Below are 13,503 nucleotides of genomic sequence, written 5' to 3' on the forward strand. Positions count from 1 at the left end.
ATATCAGTGTGTGTATGTGTGTGTCAGCAAGTGTCTCAAGTGGTTTCCTGCAAAAGATGTTCTGCAGCAGCTTCATTAATACCGGGCTCTTACAAGAGAACCCACCACCACAATCTGGTGAGTGACAGTGTGGTGCGTGCAGTCTATACATATGTATACAGTCTATATGTGGTGTGTACGGTCTATATGTGGTGTGTACGGTCTATACGTGGCGTGTACGGTCTATACGTGGTGTGTACGGTCTATACATGGTGTGTACGGTCTATACGTGGTGTGTACGGTCTATACGTGGTGTGCACGGTCTATACGTGGTGTGTATGGTCTATACGTGGTGTGTATGGTCTATACGTGGTGCGTCCGCTCTATACGTGGTGCGTCCGCTCTATACGTGGTGCGTCCGCTCTATACGTGGTGCGTCCGCTCTATACGTGGTGCGTCCGCTCTATACTTCTATATAGAATTTTTTTCGTTTTCATTTTAGGTTATTAGGTTATGTAATGTGCAGGAAAGAGGGTACCTAACCTTTTCCACTTTAAGGGTGCATGCACACTGCGGAATGGTGACAGATAACCCATCACACATTCCGCAGCTCGAACCCGCCGGCGGACTGAGGGGGGGCGCACGCGTCTCAACCTGTATCATAGACCTCATCCTATGCACGGGCAGGGTCCGACCTCCATCCAAAGAATGAACATGTTCATTCTTTGGACGGAAAACGGAATTTGCCTGTGCATAGAATGGAGTCGCCATTCCGCAGTGTGCATGCACCCTAAATTGGACTTCATCTTAATAGTAGTACAATAATACTAATACCAATCATAACTAACCATAACTAACCACCTAAACCTCTAAATCCCCACAGCCGGTCCGGCTGCCAAACCTATCTATATACAAAACTGAAACATGACAAGATAATAATAATAATAATAATACAACATATCAAAAACATAACAAACATATATATATATTATTATTTTTATACACAACAATAATACTTACACTAATACTTACACCAACCCCACTACCCAGTGTGGGGCAATGTCCTCTCTTTTGTCCATGAGAGCCCCAAATCACCCCAGGCCCCCCCTCCCCCCAGACATGGCTATTGTTCTGGAGTCCAGAGTTTTTGCTCTGCCTCCCGCCATGCCTGAGAGGGTATCCACCACCCCCCGTGACCCCCCTCCCAACCTATAACTAACCCCATACACACAACTCTATAACAAATTTTTTTGAAACACAAACCTAAATATGCTTACTTCAGCATCTAAAATAAACAAGAATACAACTTACTTACTTCAGTAAACCTAATATAATACTTATTATGAACCAAACCCTAACATGCTTACTTCAGCATTAGAAAACAAAAACTCAACATACTTCAGCATGACTAGAAAAACAGAGAGGGGACTATCCAAAGCCAGGAGGACACCCCCACCACCCCCCAGAGGCAGCACGGACCCCACCCCCAGCCCCTAAGGACTGAGGGTAGGGGCCGCAACGCCCCCAAAGGACCACAGCAACGCCCCCCCAACGCCAGACAGCCCCCCACCAACTCTAAACATAACACAACAAACCAAGACCCAAGTTCGGTATCCTGCAAGCCTTTCAAACCTAATCAGTACTTACAAAACAAAAAGCTAAGGTGGCATGCACCAGCCCATCACCGGGAGCAGAGTATGGCAACTCAGATACTCTCTAAATTTGAAACTATCCCTATTTAACCCTAATTCTATCCCTGCATTAAAACTATCCCTAACCACTCTCCCTACTCTCTCCCTTTCAAATTAAAACTAAAGAGCTTAGGGCACGTCAAAAGTGAAGCCTCTCCATAGGAGAGATGCCCTATCTGTACCCAAGCTGCCATACTCTAAAGACCTGATCTTCCCAAGGTCACCAGTGATGTTCCTACACACCTCCACCTTGGAGAGGACTTTCTGCTGAGTAGATACTAAACACCGTGCATTCCACGTGTAGTACCTAACCACTAAGCTAACTAAAAACAGTGTCACCCGATCTCGGCCACCCAGGCTCTTGAATGTCCCATAGGCCCACTCCGCATAGGAGAGGCCGGCAAGTTGTCTCCGGCCGATGGAAGCTCCCACCCGTTTGTACACAGCTATATTAAAGGGACACTAAAGCAGGAAATGGTCTATGCTTTCCAGCGTGGAACCACACTCTTCACGGGGACACCCACGATCATCAGAGCTCCTGTACTTCAAGTTGGCCCTTACACATAGCTTTCCCTGAAAGCAGCGCCAGGCCAAGTCCCAAAACTTCGAGGGGATCCTCTTAGAATTTAACAAGCTTAAGCCCACCCTTAGATCCCGACCTGGGCAATCCCTGAGCGCCAGGGGCTTCTGAAAGTGGGTCAACAGAACCCGTTTGTCGAGAAACTTCCTCAACTGGGTCCTGATCTCCCACACTCCCAGACCCCACCGACGAATCGCCCTCAGAGTCGGGGTAGCGTAAGCCGGAAGATGCCTGTGAGGTGTGCGCAAGTCCTTCACTCACCCTCCTGTCTCCCATTCCTGGAAGAAAGGCCGAAACCATTCCCTGCAGGAGAGTACCCACGGAGGAGCCCTCTCTTTCCAGAGGTAGGAGATGTTGATCTTAATAAAGGTGTTGGTTAAGAACACCACGGGGTTGACCATAGACAACCCCCCTAGTCTCCTCGTGTGATACGTGACCTCCCTCTTAACAAGGTTCAACCTGTTCCCCCATAACAGTTGGAAGAACAGGCTGTAGATCCTGACATAGGATGCTTCTGGCAAAATACACACACTGCCCAGGTAGATAAACAAAGGGAGCAGGTAGCATTTGATCAGGTGAACCCTTTCCCTCAGTGTCAAAGACCAACCCTTCCACTGGTCCACCTTCTGGGCGGCATCCTTAAGCTTGCCATCCCAGTTGACGGATGGGTAATCACCCGGGCCGAATTGGATGCCCAAGATTTTAGCCGAGGATTGGGGCTCTGGAAGGGTGTCCAGGAGGTCAAAGGTGGCATCTTCCCCTCCCAGCCAGAGACCTTCACACTTGTCCTGGTTGATCTTGGACCCGGAGGCCTCCGAGTAGCGCTCCACTTCAGACATCACCACCTGCGCCTCATCCACTGAGGACACGAAGATGGTGACATCGTCCGCGTACGCTACCACCCTTAGAGTGGCTTCTGGCTCCGCCAGGCTCATCCTGACTCCCGCCAATGGCCCACGATTGACCATCCTAAGGAAAGGGTCGATCGCAAACACATATAACAGCGGGCTCAAAGGACAACACTGACGAACGCCAGACCCGACCTCAAAAGGGCGGCCAGACCAACCGTTCACCAGCGGGAAACTCTCTGCCCTTGCATACAAGATCTTAAGCCAATCCACAAACCCCTCTGGCAAGCCGTACCTCAAAAGGACAGACCAGAGGTACTCATGGTTCACCCGATCAAATGCTTTGGCCTGATCCAAGGACAGCATGTAGCCCCTCCAGAGACCAGCACTACTCCGTGCCGCTGCCTCCCTGACACTCAGGACAGCACTTAAAGTGCTTCGGCCTGGCACCGAGCAATGCTGAGTCCCAGAAAGGAGCTGTGGCGCAGGCTGCACCAGCCGATTGAATAGTAATTTCGCCAAAAGCTTCCTATCCGTGTTAAGAAGAGCTATGGGTCTCCAATTCTCAACACGGCTAGAATCCTTACCCTTTGACAGGAGGATCAGAGCCGACCTCCTCATCGACTTCGGCAGAGTGCCCGAGGAGAGACACTCATTGAATACCTCAGTCATGAGGGGAATCAAGCATTCCTTAAAGATCTTGTAAAACTCGGATGTTAAGCCATCCGGACCTGGCGATTTCTTCAGGCCAAGCCTGTCAATCGCCAGTCTCACTTCCTCTTCTCTGATCGCATCTGTCAAACCGTCAAGAGGAAGATCAGCTTCCAGCTGAGGAGCAGCTTCAGCCAGGAAAGCCGACATCCTGTCCCGATCCAGATCCTTCCTTCCCAAGAGGTCCAAGTAGTAGGATCTGACGATCTCCAAGATCTCTGAACTGGACCGCTTTAGAGATCCTGTACTGTCGACCAGTCCTGTCATGACCTTACAACTCACTGACATCCTACAGTTTCTGTAAGGGTCGGGCGAGCGGTACCTCCCGAGATCCCTCTCAAAAACCAAGGATGTGTGCCTATCATACTGGCACCTCATGAGCAAGGCTTTCACTCTGGAGATCTCCAAACGGCTACCTCCAGTCCGGACCAGATGCTCGAGTTTCCTCCTCAGGCCCTGATACAGACGGTAACTGCTCAGGGCTCTGAGGCTCGAGAGCTGGCGGAAGAACTTGTCAACCCGTTTTTTGAACACCTCCCACCACTCTGACTTACTACTACAAAGATCTAGGAGAGGTACCTGACTCTGAAGAAAATCCTCAAAGGACTGTTTTACATCCGCTTCTTCCAGGAGGGACGAATTCAGCTTCCAGTAGCCTCTACCCATCCGCGGAGTCTCTGAAACATTCAAAGAAAACAAAATCAGACAGTGATCGGAAAACTCCACCTCAACCACCTTCACTGCGGAAGAGACGGCTTCCTCCTTTAAATAAAACCTGTCTATTCTGGACCTGTAGCTACCTCGATGAAAGGTGAAACCCGCGTGGCCTGAGGGGGTCCGGATGTGCGCATCCTCCAGGCGAGCTTCCCTAACTATGCTATTAAGGGCGATACTGTCGTAGGCCAGCTGGTCGCTAGAGCCTCCCCTGTCTTGGGACCTGGTGACATTATTTAAGTCCCCACCAAAAATAACCTGCCGGCTGGTAAAAAGGAAAGGCTTGATCCTCATGAAGAGATCTTTACGGTCCCGCTTTGTCTGCGGGGCGTAGATGTTAATGAGCCGAAGCTCTTGTCCCCTCATGAAGACATCAAGGATCAGGCACCTCCCCATTTCCAACTCGATAACCCGTCGGCATTCTACAGGTGCGGTAAAAAGTACTGCCACTCCACTATACGGCTCTGCCGCAAGAGACCAGTGTGAAGGCCCAGACCTCCACTCTCTTCTGGCCTTCACTATGGTTGCAAGGTCTGTTAACCTGGTCTCCTGCAAAAATAAAATATCTACATTACTCAAATCATTTTCAAAAAAGCTATACGCCGCAAAGCGAGCCGTATCTGACTTAATGCTGGCGCAATTAATAGAGGCCAGCGTCAATGGAGTGAGTACCGCCATCGAGGGTGATTGAGTTGGACGGTCTTACACAACACCAGGTAATATACAACACCAAACAATACATTACCGCTTCTTCCCACTCCTAACCTGCTCTTCCTTGTCCGAGGAGGACTCTTTAGAATCCCCCTTCGGATGTTTTAGCAACACGGACAAATCCATGCCAGGATCCTCAGTTCCATCTGCCTGATCAACCTGCCCCCCTGAAGGAATCACCTCCAAAGGAGCAGGCCCTGTTCCTCCCGAAGGCTCCTCCAGTCCCTCCCTTCCTTCTAGGGACTGGTACCGGTTGGACAAATCGATCAGAGGGGGGGCAGCGGAGCCTTCCTTTGGTCTCTGGTCTGGGACATGAGCTTTCTTGGCCTTGGGGAGGCTTACCTTCCCCTTGCCCTTTCCCTTATTGCTCTTTTTGGTGTTTTTGCTCTTGGCACGCTTTTCTTTTGTCTGCCACCCCTCTGGACCCTCATCCAAACTCTCATATTGGGAGGAATCAGAGGGGCTGGCAATTTCACCCTCCTCTTGCTCTATCCTCCTGATCTCCTCATCCAGCACAACATCCTCCAAAGCCTCAGCTTGCACCTCTGAAACAGCATTTGGAGCTGGACCTTGAACTACACCCTGGGAACTTCCAAGGTCCCTTCTCCTCCTGCGCTTCTCCTCTCGCCTAAGCTGAGAGGGGGTCTTATGCTTGCTCTTCATTGGCCCGGATGCCCTCACCCCATCGCTGGTCCCTTCCCCCGCCAGGGCAACCGCTAGGCTCTCCCCGGATGGGGCGGTCGCAGCTCTGGAAAAAGAGCGCGGACATTGGCTGAACGGGTGACCGAGATCACCACACAGGTGGCACCTAATCCGGTCACAGGATACGGCTAGATGGCCCTCCCCACCACATAGCGCGCACATCTGCCTAGTGCAGCGGGCACTGAGATGGGTGGGATCGCCGCACCTGTGACACAGCTTCGGTTGCCCCTGGTAGAAGATCTGGATTCTATCGCGACCAAGGAAGGTAGCTGTCAGAAACTTACCTTGTCCGGCTCCAGCGGCGTCTTCTTCCAGCTCGGCTCCGGCTGACGGCTCAGGAGCGCGCCGCTGCTCCGCCCGCCGGAGCCGAGTGACGTCACGGAGACCCGACGGCGTCCCTAGCAACCGGGGACGCCGTGGTGTCACGTGATCGTCAGCCGGCCGGCCGGTACGCAGCTGAGGTGTCTTGCACTCAGGCTGAGTGACAGGTCGCCCGGCCACTCAGCCTGCAGTGCACCAGCTGCAGTGAAACTGGACTCAGGAGGCCGGACCAATCAGCCTTTGGTCCGGGCTCCTGGTCCAGTATAAAGTGTCAGCATTGCCAGCAGGTTATCTCTGGCTATTAGTTCTTCTAGTCCCAGCTCCCCTGCTCCGTCCCAGCGTTCCCTGCCCTATATTCCATTCTGCTTGTCTTCTCGTGTTCTTGACCCTCCGCCTGACCTGTGACTATTCTTTGCTTGCCGATTCTGTACTGTGTTGCCCGTGTGGTTTGACCTGGCTTGTTGACTTCTCTTTATTGTGTTTTGTCCGTCTGTCGTGTTTTGTGTTCCACGTATTCAGTACAGGGAACGTCTTCGTGGTTGTCCGCGACCGCCTAGGGTCGACTGAGGCAATTAGGCAGGGACAGTGGGTGGGATTAGATCAGGGCCCACTGTCTGGTTGTGTTTGCCGTTGCTGACAGTAGCAGAGGGAATGTGCTTCACCGTATTGCCCGAACGCCTTAGGCTAGGTTCACACTGCGTTTTCAGCATCCGTTTAATGCATCCTTTTTTTGCAAAAAACGCATGAAAAACAGATTGCAAAAAACGGATTCATTTGTGTGCATCCGTTTTTCCATTGACTTCCATTATAAAAAAAAACGGATCCGTTTTTTTTGGCGGACCAAAACGGACCAAAAAACGTTGCTGACCCTATTTTTCTGGACGTTAAAAAAAAACGGATCCGTTAAACGGATGCTGAAAACGCAGTGTGAACCTAGCCTTAGGCGGACAAAAAACGTCCAGGCACCAGACCAAATCCTGTATTGATCAAAATTTTTCTTGGGGACGTCCGTCACCTCCCCATACCTGCCTAGCCAGGTCATTATATCGTAGCAAGAGAGTGACTCGTTACGGGTCAAAACGGTCACTTTCTTAACCATGTTTTGGCGAGATATTGCTTTTACAGCAAAATCTCGCCAGCCGGGCTCCTCCTTCACCAGCTCGTAGTAGGACCAAAAGGCTTCAAGCCCTTCGGCCCTCGCAAAGCTGACGTCGAATTCGACAGAGCCATAGGGGTGGATCAAGGCAAAGATGTCTCTCGCCTTGAATCCCGCCTGAAGGAGAAGCTCCACTACTTTGCCCCTTTGGGGGCATGCATCACTGCCCCTCCAAATCAGACGGGCCACGTTCCTACGCCCTACCTCCTGCCCGGCTGTAGGGAGCGACCACACTACCTCCCCATTATGTCCTCGGAAGGCCCCCAGTCCGTGTCTTTCGACCCAGAATGAGAGGTCCACCTCCCTCCCCTCTATTTGGAGCGATCTATCACCCCGCCTGAGAGCCTCCAGGAGGCGCAGTGGCAAACCACCCTGCCCTGCAGGTGGAGCTGAGGATCCCCCTGGTCCCCCGGCCGCCACACTAGCATAGCTGCGGACCGGGGGCGCAGCCGGACCGGACACCCCCTGACCGCCACTAGTCCCTCCCACCTGCTGACCATCTCGAACTACAACATTAGCTGGGATGACATTTACCTGGGGGCTAATAGGGGCTGTAACCTGGGTGCTCCCCCCAACCTGTTGCCCACCTTGAGCTGGGACACTAACTGGGATGGCATTTACTTGGGGACTTCCCCCCACTTCCCTCCTGTTATCCCCATCCACATTCACACTCACAGCAGTGTCCATACTCACTACATCCTCCTTTGTGCCAGGGCTGGGGCAAAAGAGTAGAGTTGCAGGCCTGAGTATATTTCTAACCCAGCTTTCCCGGGCTTCTGATGGGTCCTCTTGCTTCTTTCCCTGCTGTACTTGGGCCGCGGGACCATGAACGCTCCGCCCGGCCACAGGGGAGTGTACTACAGCCTGGGGAACGCCCCCTGCCTCCTTCCCAGCGCCACTGCTCGGCCGCCCGAGCCCCTCAGCCAGCACTTGGGGGACATAATCCACATCAGCCACGCTCCCCCTTTGCCTGCAGGGGAGCGCGCAAGCTCAGCACACACACTCTGGGGGTCGCCCCCCACCACCATCTCAGACCCTGACTCCCGACCACACCCCCCATGATGAGGGGCGTGGCCTGCAGAGCCCGAGCCATCCGATAGGCCCAGAGGCCCTTTGTCTGGCCCTTCCACGATGATGACGCCACACCCAGCCTCCTCCGCCATTAACTCTGCTCTGGCCATGTGCTTGTGTTCCCCCTTTCCCTGCGAGGCCTGCCTCACCCCAGAAACAGACCCCTGCAGTTTTGGGGACCCAGCAGCCTGGATCGGCTTCTCAGCTGGCCCTGACTGCTGTGTTACGTACACCAGCTTTACTTCTTTCTTTTCTTTTCTCTTTGTCTTTCTCTTCTTTCTTCTTTCCCCCTTTTCTGGCAATTCATCACCAAAAGAAAACCTCTCCAGCGCCATAGGGGACTCTTGCATCACAATGGCCTTCATTAGACCGCTTGCCGCGAGGCCATCATCGCTGCCGTCATCCTCCTCAAAGGATTCAGGTAAAGCTACCTGGCGTGGCTCTAGGCTTGCTGACTCCAGGGGGGTGCACTGGACCCCCGGGGTTACAGGAGCACTTTGGGTGTTTGGGGTTACTGGGATGACTGCACCTTCTCCACCCTCTTCACCCCTGTCCTGCTCCACCTCAGCTTCACTCTCCATGTCTCCATTCTCCCCACTGCTTCCACCATCACTCTCCTCACCTCTTCCACTGGAAGCCATTACTGAGAAGCGGTCTTCATTCTGCAGCTTCTCCCTCATGGCTCCACTGCCTTCCAGGATCACTGCCCTTCTTTTCTTCATCACCTTAATCTCCTCCTTGAGTTCCTTCACTCTCGCAGAGAAAGCGGCTCTTTTGGCTTTTGAGGAGTTGTTGGCCAAATTCCTGGCGCACCGCAGCTCCTCTCTTGCCTTCTTAAGCTGCTTCCCCAGCAGCTCGTACTCCGAGAACATGGCCGTCATCCTGGAGCAATAGGTGGACACGGACTCCGTACGGCCTCTGTCGCTCCATAGCTGCACAGCTTCGCTTTCTGCCGGAGCCTGAGACCTTCCAACCGTCGCCAGGGGAGAGGGGCCCGCATTGCTGCGAACCCTGCTGGATCTCCTCGTCCCACTGGCCGGGACCTTCTCTGAAGCGCTGGCTGGTTGCTTCCCTTTTCCACCCCCGCCGGCCTAGACTGGGGAGTGGAGGACCGATCCTCCATGGGCAGGCTGGGAGACTCTCCCCAGGAATCTGCCACCTTCCTGGGGAAAGCAAGATGGACTCCTCCCCTGTAGCTCTGGTAGTTCTGGTTCCTGCAGGAGCTCTCTCACACACAACCTTCCACCTGCTACTGCTAGGGCCGTATTACCAGCTGCTGCCCCCGTCTATACACCTGCAGACCCCCCCATATATACAGTACCCAGGGCCGTATTACCAGCTGCTGCCCCCGGCACTACACCTGCAGACCCTCCATCTTCTCTCACCAATTAGCATCAAGATTTTCTAGTTTCTGATCATCATATTGATATCTGATCAGTCTTAGGCCGTGTTCCCCTAGTTACTGTACGTCACCACATGCAGCAGATGCCAGACCCTCCTGCGGTAACCAATAGGCGTATGCCCAATAATCCCCAGTAGCACATGACTACTGGGGAAGAAATGGCAGCCTGGTTTCGGCCACATACATTTCTCTACATGGAGAAACATTGTCTGATCCACGTTTCATGTTTTTTTAAAACAGATGTCCGCATAGAATCAATGATTAGAGGCGTCTGCATATTGTCTGAGGGAATCCTCACCACAGGATTGGTAGGTAATAGCTCCAGGCTTCACATTTACCACCGCCACACCAGACCTGACAAATACCGCCATACTGTGACTGGATAACACCGCCATACCAGACCTGACCAATACCGCCATACTGTGACTGGATAACACCGCCATACCAGGCCTGACCAATACCACCATACTGTGACTGGACAACACCGCCATACCAGACCTGACCAATACCACCATACTGTGACTGGATAACACCGCCATACCAGACCTGACCAATACCGCCATACTGTAACTGGATATTACTGCCATACCAGACCTGGCCAATACCGCCATACTGTAACTGGATAACACTGTCATACCAGACCTGACCAATACCACCATACTGTGACTGGATGACACTGCCATACCAGACCTGACCAATACCGCCATACTGTAACTGGATATTACTGCCATACCAGACCTGACCAATACCGCCATACTGTAACTGGATATTACTGCCATACCAGACCTGACCAATACCGCCATACTGTAACTGGATATTACTGCCATACCAGACCTGACCAATACCGCCATACTGTAACTGGATATTACTGCCATACCAGACTTGACCAATACCGCCATACTGTGACTGGAGAACACTGCCACACCAGACCTGACCAATACCGCCATATTGTGACTGGATAACACCGCCATACCAGACCTGACTAATACCGCCATACTGTGACTGGATAACACCCACACCAGACCTTACCAATTCCACTATACGCTCCCCCCCCCCCTCTCAAAAAGACCCAGATTTAAAAGAAAATTATTGTTTCCTGCTCCCTGGTGCTGCCACCCTGAATACAGAGACCTTTCAGTCTTTAAAGTGAGTCTGTACCCACAATCTGACCCCCCAAACCACTTGTACCTTCGGATAGCGGCTTTTAATCCAAGATCTGTCCTGGGGTCCGTTCGACAGGTGATGCAGTTATTATCCTAAAAAACAACTTTCAAACTTGCAGCCCCGTGCCCAAAGGGAGTATCTGTGCCCTAACTTTGCACCACTCCTCCATCCCTCCTCCCCATCCTCTTCATCATTAGGAATGCCACTGAAACATTTACTCCATGCTGAACATTGCACAGGTGCTTAACGATCCAGCCCATGTGCTGTGCTGACACAGGTGAGGAATAGTAGGCAATCTGCCTGGAGCATTCCTAATGATGAGGAGGACGGGGAGGAGGGACAGAGAGGGTGTGCCAGCCTAATGCATACACAATCTAGGCCCCGGCCGTTGGGCACAGGGCTGCCAGTTTAAAAGTTGTTTTTTAGGGCAATAACTGCATCACCTGCCAAACAGACCGCAGGACAAGATCTTGGAATAAAAGCAGCTATCTGAAGGTACAAGCGGTTTGGGGGGGGGGGGGGGGTCAGATCAGGGGCGTAGCTAGGAGTAATGGGGCCCCATAGCAAAAAACTCCATGAAACCTTGAATGGGGTTGTGAGCAATTAGAACTGGGGCAGCTGGGGGTGACTGGGACAGAGGGACAGTTGGGGGTGATTGGGGCAGGCTTGGGTTAGACTGGGGGGGGGACTGGGGCAGGCTGGGGGGACTTGGACAGACTGGGGGCAGCTGGGGGAGACTAGGACAGACTGGGGCAGCTAGAGTGACTGGGGCAGGCTGGGGATGACTGGGGCAGAGGGACAGCTGGGGGAGACGGGAAGAGGGACAGCTGGGGGGCAGGCTTGGGTTAGACTGAGGGGAAATGGGGCAGGCTGGGGGGGGAATCGGAAAGACTGGGGGCAGCTGAGGCGAGCTAGGGGTGACTGGGACAGGCTGGGGGTGACTGGGGCAGAGGGAGAGCTGGGGGGGACTGAAGCAGGCTGGGGCAGGGGGGGACTGGAGCAGGCTGGGGCAGAGGGAGAGCTGGGGTGGGGGCTGGGGCAGAGGGAGAGCTAGGGGGGGACTGGGGCAGAGGGAGAGCTGGGGGGGACTGGGGCAGAGGGAGAGCTGGGGGGGGGGGGGACTGGGGCAGAGGGAGAGCTGGGGGGGGGGGACTGGGGCAGAGGGAGAGCTGGGGGGGGACTGGGGCAGAGGGAGAGCTGGGGGGGGGACTGGGGCAGAGGGAGAGCTGGGGGGGGACTGGGGCAGAGGGAGAGCTGGGGGGGGGGACTGGGGCAGAGGGAGAGCTGGGGGGGGGACTGGGGCAGAGGGAGAGGTGGGGGGGGGACTGGGGCAGAGGGAGAGCTGGGGGGGGGACTGGGGCAGAGGGAGAGCTGAGGAGGGGACTGGGGCAGAGGGAGAGCTGGGGGGGGACTGGGGTAGAGCTGGGGGGGGGGACTGGAGCAGAGGGAGAGCTGGGGGGGGGACTGGGGCTGAGGGAGAGCTGGGGGGGGGAACTGGGGCAGAGGGAGAGCTGGGAAGGAGACTGGAGCAAGCCGAGTGACCGGCCCGGGCACACACCTGCCATCCCCTCCTGGTCTCATGCAATTGCATCGGAGGTCCCCGGTGTCCGGAGGCAGCCGCCGCCGCAGGGATAGCTACGTTCGGAGTTGCAGTTGGTGGAGATGTTCAGCGGGATAGAGGGGCGCAGTGCAGACCCCCGAACCTGCTGAACATCTCCAGCAACTGCAACTACAAACGTAGCTATCCCTGCGGCGGCGGCTGCCTCCTCCGGACACCGGGGACCTCCGGTGCACGAGATCAGGAAGGGAGCCGTTGTACCGTCCTCAAGGACGGGGGTGGGGGAGGCTGCCGCGGGGTACGGGAGTACTGATAATGCCGCCCGGACCTGGGGGGGGTCCCAAACCACGCTGTCACAGGGGGCCTGGCAGATCGCACTGTATTCCCGGCACCCACCATGGAAGTTTTACCGCGGGGGCCCGGGCCCCCAGCCCCCCCGGGCCCCATAGCGACGGCGTACCCTGCCCCCTTGGTAGCTACGCCAGTGGGTCAGATTGTGGGTGCAGAGTCGCTTTAAAACAAATGGGTCCTGGGAATCTATCAGTCTTGTGACTCCATTTCCTACCAGTCCTGTGACTCCATTTCCTACCAGTCCTGTGTTTCCTCCTCCTACCAGTCCTGTGAGCCCATCTCCTACCAATCATGAGACTCTCCTACCAGTCCTGTGACTCCCTTTCCTACCAGTCCTGTGACTCTACCTCCGACCAGTCCTGGGACTCTCCTACCAGTCCTGTGTTTCCACCTCCTACCAATCCTGTGACTCCATCCTCTCCTTAAAAAAAAAAAAAAAAAAAAAAAAGACATCTGGCTATGCCGTGTTTTGAGACTCGCAACCGAGACTCCACGGACTCTTGTTTTGCATATCCATCCTCTCCTACCAGTCCTGTTACTCCAT

This window comes from Dendropsophus ebraccatus, chromosome 6 (assembly GCF_027789765.1).
Source record: "Dendropsophus ebraccatus isolate aDenEbr1 chromosome 6, aDenEbr1.pat, whole genome shotgun sequence".
In the NCBI taxonomy this organism is placed as follows: domain Eukaryota; kingdom Metazoa; phylum Chordata; class Amphibia; order Anura; family Hylidae; genus Dendropsophus; species Dendropsophus ebraccatus.